Below are 10,000 nucleotides of genomic sequence, written 5' to 3' on the forward strand. Positions count from 1 at the left end.
TTTTTTCTTTACATCCTCCAACTTGTTTGTAATTAAATTTTTCCACTTATTTGTTTTATCTACTTTTACCCCGGTTATTTCTTCGATCAGACTTATTTGATATTTCTCACATTCTTTATGTTTTCCATTGAAATACCAAGGCTGATTACATCTCCACTCTTTGGTTTGGGCATTGCTTGGTTCTATCATTTATAAATCAGTAAAAAGACGGCGGTCGCCTGTTAAAATTCCCAACCCAATATCTTAACACTTATACTTATAACCATAAGGGAGACAATTGATTCCATTCTCTAAAATATATCTTTTATCATGAAAAACTCCGAATGCTTTCTTATTTATCTCTTCTGTATATAATTGATGTTTATAACTTCTTATTGGATTCATTTTTCTGTACTCTTCCTTCTTTAAGGTTAAACAGTTGTAATAATGCTTAAAACTGGGCGTAGTGGCGTGCGTCTGTAATCCGGCTACGCGGAGGCTTGGGTTGGAGGATCGCTTGAGGACGGGAGCTCTTCACTGGGCCATGCTATGAGAGGGTGTAGGGCAGCCCGGAATCATGGCAAAACCCAATCCTTATCCCTGTGTTGTAAGAGGCGACCAGGGTTGCGTCAGGACGGGCATCCGGCGTAAAACCAATGCCAAATCAGTAAGCGGATCATAACGGATGATCTGCTGTGGCGACCCCTAACGGGAGTAGCCGAAAGACGAACAATAACAAGTTGTAATAATGTTTAAAGTTTATTGTTTCCTTGATTATATTTTTCTTTATTCCCTTTAGCTTCTTATCACACCTTTCAAAGTTATTATTATCAATATATGTAAAAGCATAAGACTTTGATCTCAATCCTAAAAATTCACTCATGACCTTCCCACCCAATTCTTCTTTAAACTTACCAATAACCTTTTTATTCTTTGATGAAAACAACATATCACCTGACTTATAATTACTTGTATCATTTATATATCAATATTATCAATCATATCCTCATATACATCACTTGTCTTCATTTCTGATATAAAACTATCTGTATCCATATATAACAATGACACATTATCCTTATACTTTGATTTTAAATTTTATAGTAATAGTCATACATTAATGACTTTGACAAGTCAAGAATTGATGTGCTGACATAAATTGGTTTATCCATTTCAATACACTATTTTTTTTCAAATGAACAGCACAAAAGTTCTCTGAAAACACCTCCGCTCGTTCAAAACTTGGTCGATTAATTAACTTTGAAGCCTGTTTCCAAGATGTCGCAAGTCTTATGTTTTGTCAATTCCTAACATTTTCCATAGTCTTTCCAAATACAGCATTAGTCATTAATTTATAAAAGTCCTTCTCAAAATCTGTTTTTGCTTCTGTTCTCTTTTTTGTATTAAAATCAATATACTTCTTTAACCAATGACTGTTTAAATTTCCAAATCCAATGAATTTTCCTCACTCTCAACTAAGTAGATAAATATTGTCTCAAGTTCCTTTGATGTAAAACATAACTTTCTTTATCATTTAATGTAGTAAGTCGTTTTTCTGTAGATTTACCTTTTAGATTAAATGACTGTTGGTAATCACTTAACCATTCTATTCTTGGACTTTCTTTATCAGGGGCATAAGGTAGGTCTTTATGTTTGTGATGAAGTTCTTCTGGATATTTTAAATCAACCTCAAAATAATATCCAACTTCAGCTTCATCCAATTATTTTTGAGAGGAGACAACAATGTCTTGTAAAACCTTTTCATAATGTTTTTCTTTAACCCATTTAGGTTTTCCATAAGGTAAAGATTGAGACATAGCCCACCCATACAAATTGTTAGCGTTTTAATACATCAGGTCAGAGTTGTCCTCATTCTTTTTATAATCAGGAAGATATTTGTTATTTGCTTTAGCATATCTCTTGGAACATATTTGAGATATTCCTCCTCTTTTAGCCTTCTCTGTCATTAAAAGCTTTTATATATCACTGATTATTTCCAAATTTTGTTTTGTCACTTTTAACAGAGCATTCCAAGCCAAACCCAGGGCTGTGTAATAGTGAACGGGGTCGAATCCTCAAGAATTTTTATTATGACAGACTTTTCTGAAAGTTTCAAACACATCAGCCAATACCAACACATTCGTTTTAAGATACAAATCATGATATTCTCCAAGATTCTTTCCATTAAACTTCTCCCAAACCTTTTTTAGATTGTGTATAATCTCTATCAGAAATATGAGTTTTATTGAACTTACCATAGAAACTTTCCCTTGAAGGAAGTTGTGTTTCTTTAAACTTCTCAAATGAATCCATATAGTCATACGGATATATTCCCTTTTGTGATAAGAGATCAATCTCTTCTTGATTTGAGAAATGTGATTTAAGATTCGGAAATTTTTTAAATATTTAATGCTAAGTCAAATAATGGACTTGCCATAAACTTGTATGTGTCAAGAAATCTGATATGGGTTAATGGGGATGTATGAATTGTTTTTGTGAATGAGATGTATTTTTGATCTTTGTTAGGAATGGCAGAAATATCTCCACATGTCTTTGAAAGTTCATTTATAAATAGATGTGTGTCATAGTGAGCGTTGTTGTGAAGAAAGACAGGAATGAAGTTTGGAGGCTTGTAATTAAGATTACAACGGGAATGTGCTGGACCTCTATATTTACCAGTAAGATGACAGTGATCCCTAACCTTGACCTCTCCCTCAATTTTCTCCTCACAAATATGACAGATACTGTTCTTTGTAAATTGCTTTTTCTCTCCCTTTGTTAATGACATTGGTTTATAGGTTTTAACCATTATTTCTCTTAGTCTTATACAGTCTTTTTCCAATCGTCTTACAAACTCCTCTGAGGCATCTTATCCTCTATAATGTTCTTCCTTGTTGTATTCATCACCAACAGATGATTTGATATTATAACAGAAACCACAAGGAGTATGTTTTTGATATTTATTTGTATATGATTTATTTGGATTTGGAGAAACAGTATCAATTTTCAAGGATACTTTCAGAATCAGCATATATCACAAACGGATGTTTTATAGATTTGTTAAAATCTTTGAATGATATGTTTGAACCTGCTTTTGGTAAATTGATTATGGTTGATTTATGATTACTACAATATTTCGAATGTTAATTTAATCGTTGTTTTGTATGAAAGGAGTTGAGACATCTCTTACAAGGATATGTTTTCCATTTTCTCTTGTATAGTTGTGATTTGGTTAATCTTGATAAATTTTTGATGAAAGCATAATGTGATTTTTCCTTTGAAGTAAAGTCGAGAAGGTCAATGTGTGTTTCATCATTTTTATAGTTGTTTGAAATTTTTAAAAATCTGAACTTTGTTTGTATCCGTTAATCCATATACACTAACAGAAAGATTATTTATTTTCTCAAATTTAGGAATATCTCTCAATGACATTGGAAACTTTGAATCTTTAACATTTAATGTATTCTCGTATTTCTTATAATGTTCAACCCTTTCAGGTTTCCATTGTGGAGGATGCAAGTGAGCAAGAACGGACCATAGAAAACATTTATTATCTTTGTTTTGAATACTCGTACGTGCCCATAAAAAAGAAAAAAATAATAATAATAATAAATAAATATTCAAACCGTGAGCAACAAACAACAACCACGCAGGCCGTTTCTTCGCTCTCGAGTGCCCGGACGTGCGTGGCCCGGAAATTTGAATATGATTCGCAGTTTCGATTATTCGCAATTTAATTTTAATACCCAATTATTCAATTAGCGCCAACGTATTTTTTACTTTTCACAATGTCGTGGCAAGGAAAAACAAAAAGAGAAGAGAAGAGAGAGAAAAAAAAATTTACTTCCTGGTTCGGAGAATACCAGCACTCTGATGTTATCGAAATTTATGCACCGTCTAAGATGAAAACGATCATAACTTGGGGCATTGTGTTTATCTATAAATGTGCATAAGAAATCGAGAAATTATTAGAATACACGAAGTCATCACTATCCGGAAGTCCGGACGTTGTAACCCGTAATGGATCCGGAAGTCTGTACGTTGTAACCCGTAATGGATCCGGAAGTCCGTACGTTGTAACCCGTAATGTTGAACGTGGCTGAGCTTCTCTTCCTCATCGGCTACGCCAACGCAACAACGTGTCTTGTCATTGGTTTGGTAAATAAATGGCCATAACTTGGGAAGCACTTGTCCGATTAATATCAAACCTTGAAAAGGCACATGCTCAGGGCCCAGGCAAGTTTCAATGAGATCGGACCAGCGGTTGTCGAGAAACAGCGGTAACACACACACACACACACACACACACACACACACACACACACACACACACACACACACACACACACACACACACACACACACACACACACACACACACTGCTGGAATTATAGATAGATTAACAACCGCTTTCTTAAGTTTCATCTCTTTTGGTAAATCAATATAAGAAGAAGTTTGAAGAGGATCTGATTTTAAGATGTGTATATCCAAAAAGATTATTTTTGTAATAGCAAATGCACGACCAACTGCAGTGACATCAACATCTTGTTCTTGTCTCTGGAGTTCATCGTAAACATCACATCTTACAAAATCTTGAAATGATGAGATAAAGTGAGGGTTTGTCCTCATATCGGGAGTAGTTTCATCACCTTCTCTTACCATATTCAATTTTACTCCCATATAAAACTTTAAAGTTTTCATTTCACTGAATGTGTCTTTATCGTTTCAATACTTTGTTTAACCATATCAACAGCTTCAATGACTTAAGATGGTCCAGGGTCTTGAAAGCGAAACAATCTTATTTTTATGTCCTTTAAATGCCCCATCATTGTTTTCAATGGAGAATTTAGTGGCACCTTCCCTTTCTTCATTGTTCTAGTGTTTGCGTGATTGAAGTTGTTTATTATAATTTTTAAAAGAATATCATTATCACATCTATCACAATGTTTTGTTTCTTCGTCAAGTGGAGATATTTGTCTGAAAAGATTGAATGTGTGTTTGTTGGTTTGAAGGTGTTTTTCATAACATTTATATTCATGATTACAAACATCGCAGTATGTTGTATTCACCATATTTATATTACAAAACTTTGCTTAAAATAAAATTTTCTTGATGAAAATTTCATTTAATTTATAGGTAAATCTATGTTAAAAACCATTTTATCCTCCGACTTTTTTCACTTAATAAATACAATGTATCAAGACACAAAAGACAAGTTTCAATCAATCTCTTCATTTGTAAAAGATACTGAGAAATATCTCGAGTATGTAAAATTGAATAAAGATAAATATAACAACTACTGGATAAAAACAATTATGGTGAATAATACGAGTTCTTCAATTTCCTTCAGTGGAAGGGCTTTTAGTATATCTGAAAGAACATCAATTAAAGTAGCTCTAACAAAAGTTTCTCCTCTCCTTCTGGCAATATATTCAAAACTAGAAAAAGCAATGAAACAAGAAAAAGTATAAAAAAAAAGAAAAACGTTATGGATGAAGCTTTAGAAAGAAAAGATAAGACCATCTGTCATATGCAAGGAGAAATTTGTATTTTTTTTCATCAACCCAAAAGATGTAAATCCTGATGAAATAAAGGATGTTAATATATCAGGTGAAATGACATTTCATTCAATAGTAGTTAAGGGTCATTTTAAAATTACCTTTAATATAAAAAAATGTAATAGTTGAATCTGTAAATGAAAAAAAGTATAGAGATGGAGATGGTAATGTTTTTTCGACTAATTAAATACGTATGAGTCATTTATCAACTGAAGATTTTGAGAGTGATTATAGTATCTCTGTTGGAACAGAAGACTGTTATGATACTGAGAGTTTGTGTTCAAACGATAGTTATGAAAGTAGTTTTATCGATGATTGCGAAAGCACCAATGAGTAGTACCGAAGATGACAATGAAGATGAATTTATTTGAAGTCAAGTTTTACTATATAAATATGAATAGTTTAATAGATTTTGAGCCTCTTGAATTTCCTAATTCTTCACATGATAAATTTGGGAATTGTCCTGCATGTGAAAGATGGGGATGGGGATGGGGATGGGGGAGTCAAAAGCCTGTAAACAATGTATATTCTGTGATTATCTTCTTATTAATGATAATAAAAAATATAAAAAAGAATATAATTCTTTCAGATTCACACCAAAAATGAATTACTTTACAAGATTGATTAGAGAAATGAATGTAAAGTATGAGGGTGATAACACACCTTTCCTTACAATGGAAGAAACTGAACGTATTAGAGAAATGTTCAAAATGATTGTTGTTATATATTATTTATGATTGCAATTTTCAGGGAAATATCAACACAATATATTGTATAAATAAAATAATGGATTATCTTGAAATTAAACCCGAACTTAGGATAAAATATAGAGTTTCTAAAAAAGCCAAGAATAAATTAAATAACCTGTTTTCCAAATATATAAATGTTTCATCAAAAATATATAAATGCCCCACCCAAAATTCCTACAGCAACATCCACACAAGCCCCACCCACACAAGCTCCACCCATGCAAACACCACACACACACACACACACACACACACACACACACACACACACACACACACACACACACACACACACACACACACACACACACACACACACACACACACACACACACATTGCTGGAATTATAGATAGATATGATTTGGAAGGGGAAGAGATTTTAGGTTCATTTTATTTACAGGAATTACGAAAGACAAAGATAAATTAAAAAAAAAAAACCCTTGGACTAAAAATTATGTAATTTAAAGGGGGAAGAGATTTTAGGTTCATTTTATTCACTGGAATTAAAAAAGACAAAGATAAAAAATAATAAATATATATATATATATATTTACTCCGCCCCTTTTTGACTATGCCCACACAAGCCCCACCCATCCACACAATCCCCACCCACAAAAGCCACATCCACACAAGCCCCACCAACACAAGCTCCACCCATGCAAACACCACACACATAAGCCACATCCACATCCATCATACCCACATAATTAGTGATTCGTTAATTAGTTCCCCACACACAACATGTTTATTTAATTAAAAAAAATTGTTCCACCCACACATACCACATCCACACAAGCCCCATACACACAAGCTCCACCCACCCAAGCCCCACGCATCCACACAAGCCCCACCCATCCACACAAGCCCCACCCCTCCACACAAGCTCCACCCACCCACACAAGCCCCACCCACACATGTCCCCCCCCCCTGTGCGCCCCCACCTTTGACCCACCACCCCCTCATCCCACCCCCCACCCTTCCCCACACACACACGGGGAGGGGAGGGGTGGGGTGAGGGGGGTTGTGAGTCGTTGGGGGAGCGCACATACCCCCCCCTCACCCCTCCTTTGGACTTCCTTTATTCTTTTTTATAATTAAGAATTAAATAATTGAAAGCAAAGCAAATATAATTAATCAAGATTGAAAATATTAAACATTTTTCTTTGGGTAAATATTCAGTTGCGAGAATGGACGATCTTTCCCAGCAGTCTGCTTCAGATGTCTTGTAATTTTGAAACTCTGATACCATATTCTGTTTTGAAACAAAAAGAACCATTAGAGCATAGAAAGATGATTATATAATGATATGAATAAAATAAATTAAACATTTACCTCCAGAAGATCGAGTTTTGTGTCCATTTCATCCAGATGACCATTTAAACTGGAACAAGTTGGAAATGAATCATCACCCCGTGGAATTTCAACATCTTCCCATTCAAGGTTGTGAAATTCATTCGTTTCATCGCTCATGTATGATTCAGTTTTAATGCTGAAAATAAAAAACAAGTAGTCAAAAATGACCACCAAGTTGTGGTATTGCTTTTAAGTTAATTACCACCATGCCAAATAAAAGGTTTTGTATAAGGAGAACAGAAAGAGACAGACAGAGACAGAGACAGATAGAGAGAGAGAGGCAGATAGAGAGACAGAGACAAACAGAGAGAGACAGAAAGACAGAGACAGATAGAGAGAGACAGATAGAGAGACAGAGACAAACAGAGACACACACACACACACACACACACACACACACACACACACACACACACACACACACACACACACACACACACACACACACACACACACACACACCAGGGGAAAATCCAGGAATTGGGTAGGGGGGGGGGGTTCCAAATGACAGAAAATTATAAATTTTCCAAATAACTTCCAAATAAATTACTGTGAGCTGTTAGTGGTTTATTGTTTATTAGGTACTGTATTGATACAGTTTTTCTGAGGCTTTTGGCCTTTTTTGTGGCACACTTTCGTGGGAGAAGGAGTTCTGGGTGATCAGGGAACCCCTGGGTTTGACACTGTAATGGTAAATATTTTTTGTTGGGGGGGGGGGGTTCCGGGCAACCAGGAAACCCCCCTGGATTTGCCACTGTGAACGCACACACGCACGCACGCACGTACGCATGCACACACACACACACACACACGTACACACATACACACACACACACACACACACACACACAAATACACACATACGCAGACAGAGACAAAGTGATAAGTTCTCACCTTGGACTCGGGTCTTTCAAGATCAAAGGACATGAGAGAACTTCTTTCCAGTCATCAATAATATCATTCACTTCTCTTCTGAACGATTGAATGTCTTTAAGAAGTCGTTCATTTTTATCCACTTGTCGTGTAATTCAGATAATTCATTTTCAACATCAGCTATCAACGATGTTCTTACTGGGGCTCAACCTGTTAGAAAAAACAATAATTATAAGTTGTATTCTGTTTTAAACAGAATTCTTTTTTCAGAACAGTTTCAGAACAGTTTTTTTTAACTGTTTAACAGTAAAACTGTTTAAAACAGTTTTAAACAGAAAGTGATTTAATTCTGTTTTGAACAACAAATAATGATTTGGGTTGAGATCTCACCTGTCATCTTGTGAAAACAATTGATCCGTAAGGTTGGAGTACTCTTCTGCACAACCCATTCTCTGATTGAAACACGCTCGGCACACAAGTTGGTTTAAATAAACAACTTGATGACATAATGGAAGACTACAGAACAATGGTTTTTCCAGGGTGTGTTCCCATATAGGAAATGACTTCGGAATTTTTTGGCTTGGTTCGGGCGAGGCAGCTTGGCTGACTCCAAAATGATTCATTTTAACACGAAAATGAAACATCTTGCTTTGAATGATTTTGATAAAACCTACGTTAAAAAGCTGTTTTTAGCTAAACCTTGTTCTGTTGGTGTTCTGATGATTTAACCATGAGATACATGAACACAGAATACTTCCTCATTTTCACAGCACGACTGTGCTCTCAAAAACACTTCCCCATTTTACAAAACTGAAGGAAATGAATGTTATCGGAAAATTAAGTTATTCCCCAAAGTAGAACGTGGACAAATATTCATTGGTTCGCTCTTTGAGTGGAATGAAAATATGAAGGGGAAGAAGTGCTTCGATCAGTAAGTCAGTTTTACATTTGCTTTGATGGGAGGGGGAGGAAATCAGTCTCCTATTTTGGGCTTTTGGGACTTGAGTCAGAAAGTTTTTCCCTTTCCCCCCATTCATTTGAATGGCTGCCTCAGAACCCCATTTATCATCCACTTGCAGGTTAACACTGGTCAAAGTAAGGAAATCTCAGTTTCAACTGTGAAGAAAGACTTTGAGCTGCAGGTATGACAGGTCGAGTGGCACTAAGAAAGCCATTGCTGAGATAGCAAAATAAGAAAAAGAGGCTTGTCTGGGACATGAAGGACTGCCAGTGGACGATTGAAAACTGGAAGAAGGTCTTTTGGACCGATGAATCAGAATTTGAAATCTTCAGTTCATCACGCAGGGTTTTTGTACACCGTCGAGGAGGCGAAAGGATGGTTCCTCAGTGTGTGACACCAACTGTCAAACATGGAGGAGGAAGCGTTATGATCTGGGGCTCTTTTGCTGGATCCAGAGTCGGCGACTTACACAGAGTGACTGGCACCCTGAACCAAAAGGGCTACCACAGCATTTTGCAGCACCAT

The 10,000-nt window shown here is 35.6% G+C and overlaps 1 protein-coding gene and 1 long non-coding RNA gene across 3 annotated transcripts in view; both read right to left on the reverse strand.

Moving 5' to 3' along the window:
• The window catches only part of LOC147017898 (short transient receptor potential channel 4-like), a 156,249-nt gene that overhangs the window by 131,849 nt on the left and 14,400 nt on the right, over positions 1-10,000 (reverse strand). The gene's annotated exons all lie outside the window — the stretch shown is intronic.
• Positions 7,371-10,000, reverse strand: part of LOC147017899 (uncharacterized) — a 2,874-nt gene continuing 244 nt past the window's right edge. Inside the window, exons 1-4 of the long non-coding RNA XR_015062772.1 lie at positions 8,905-10,000; positions 8,536-8,724; positions 7,621-7,777; positions 7,371-7,540 (exon numbers count right to left, since the gene is read on the reverse strand). The exon at positions 8,905-10,000 is cut by the window's right edge and continues 244 nt beyond it. This is a non-coding gene — a long non-coding RNA (uncharacterized LOC147017899). The remainder of the gene's footprint in view (positions 7,541-7,620; positions 7,778-8,535; positions 8,725-8,904) is intronic.

The sequence above is a fragment of the Eptatretus burgeri genome, chromosome 10 (assembly GCF_056783735.1).
Source record: "Eptatretus burgeri isolate ZD-2024b chromosome 10, Ebu_testis_v1, whole genome shotgun sequence".
Taxonomy (NCBI): domain Eukaryota; kingdom Metazoa; phylum Chordata; class Myxini; order Myxiniformes; family Myxinidae; genus Eptatretus; species Eptatretus burgeri.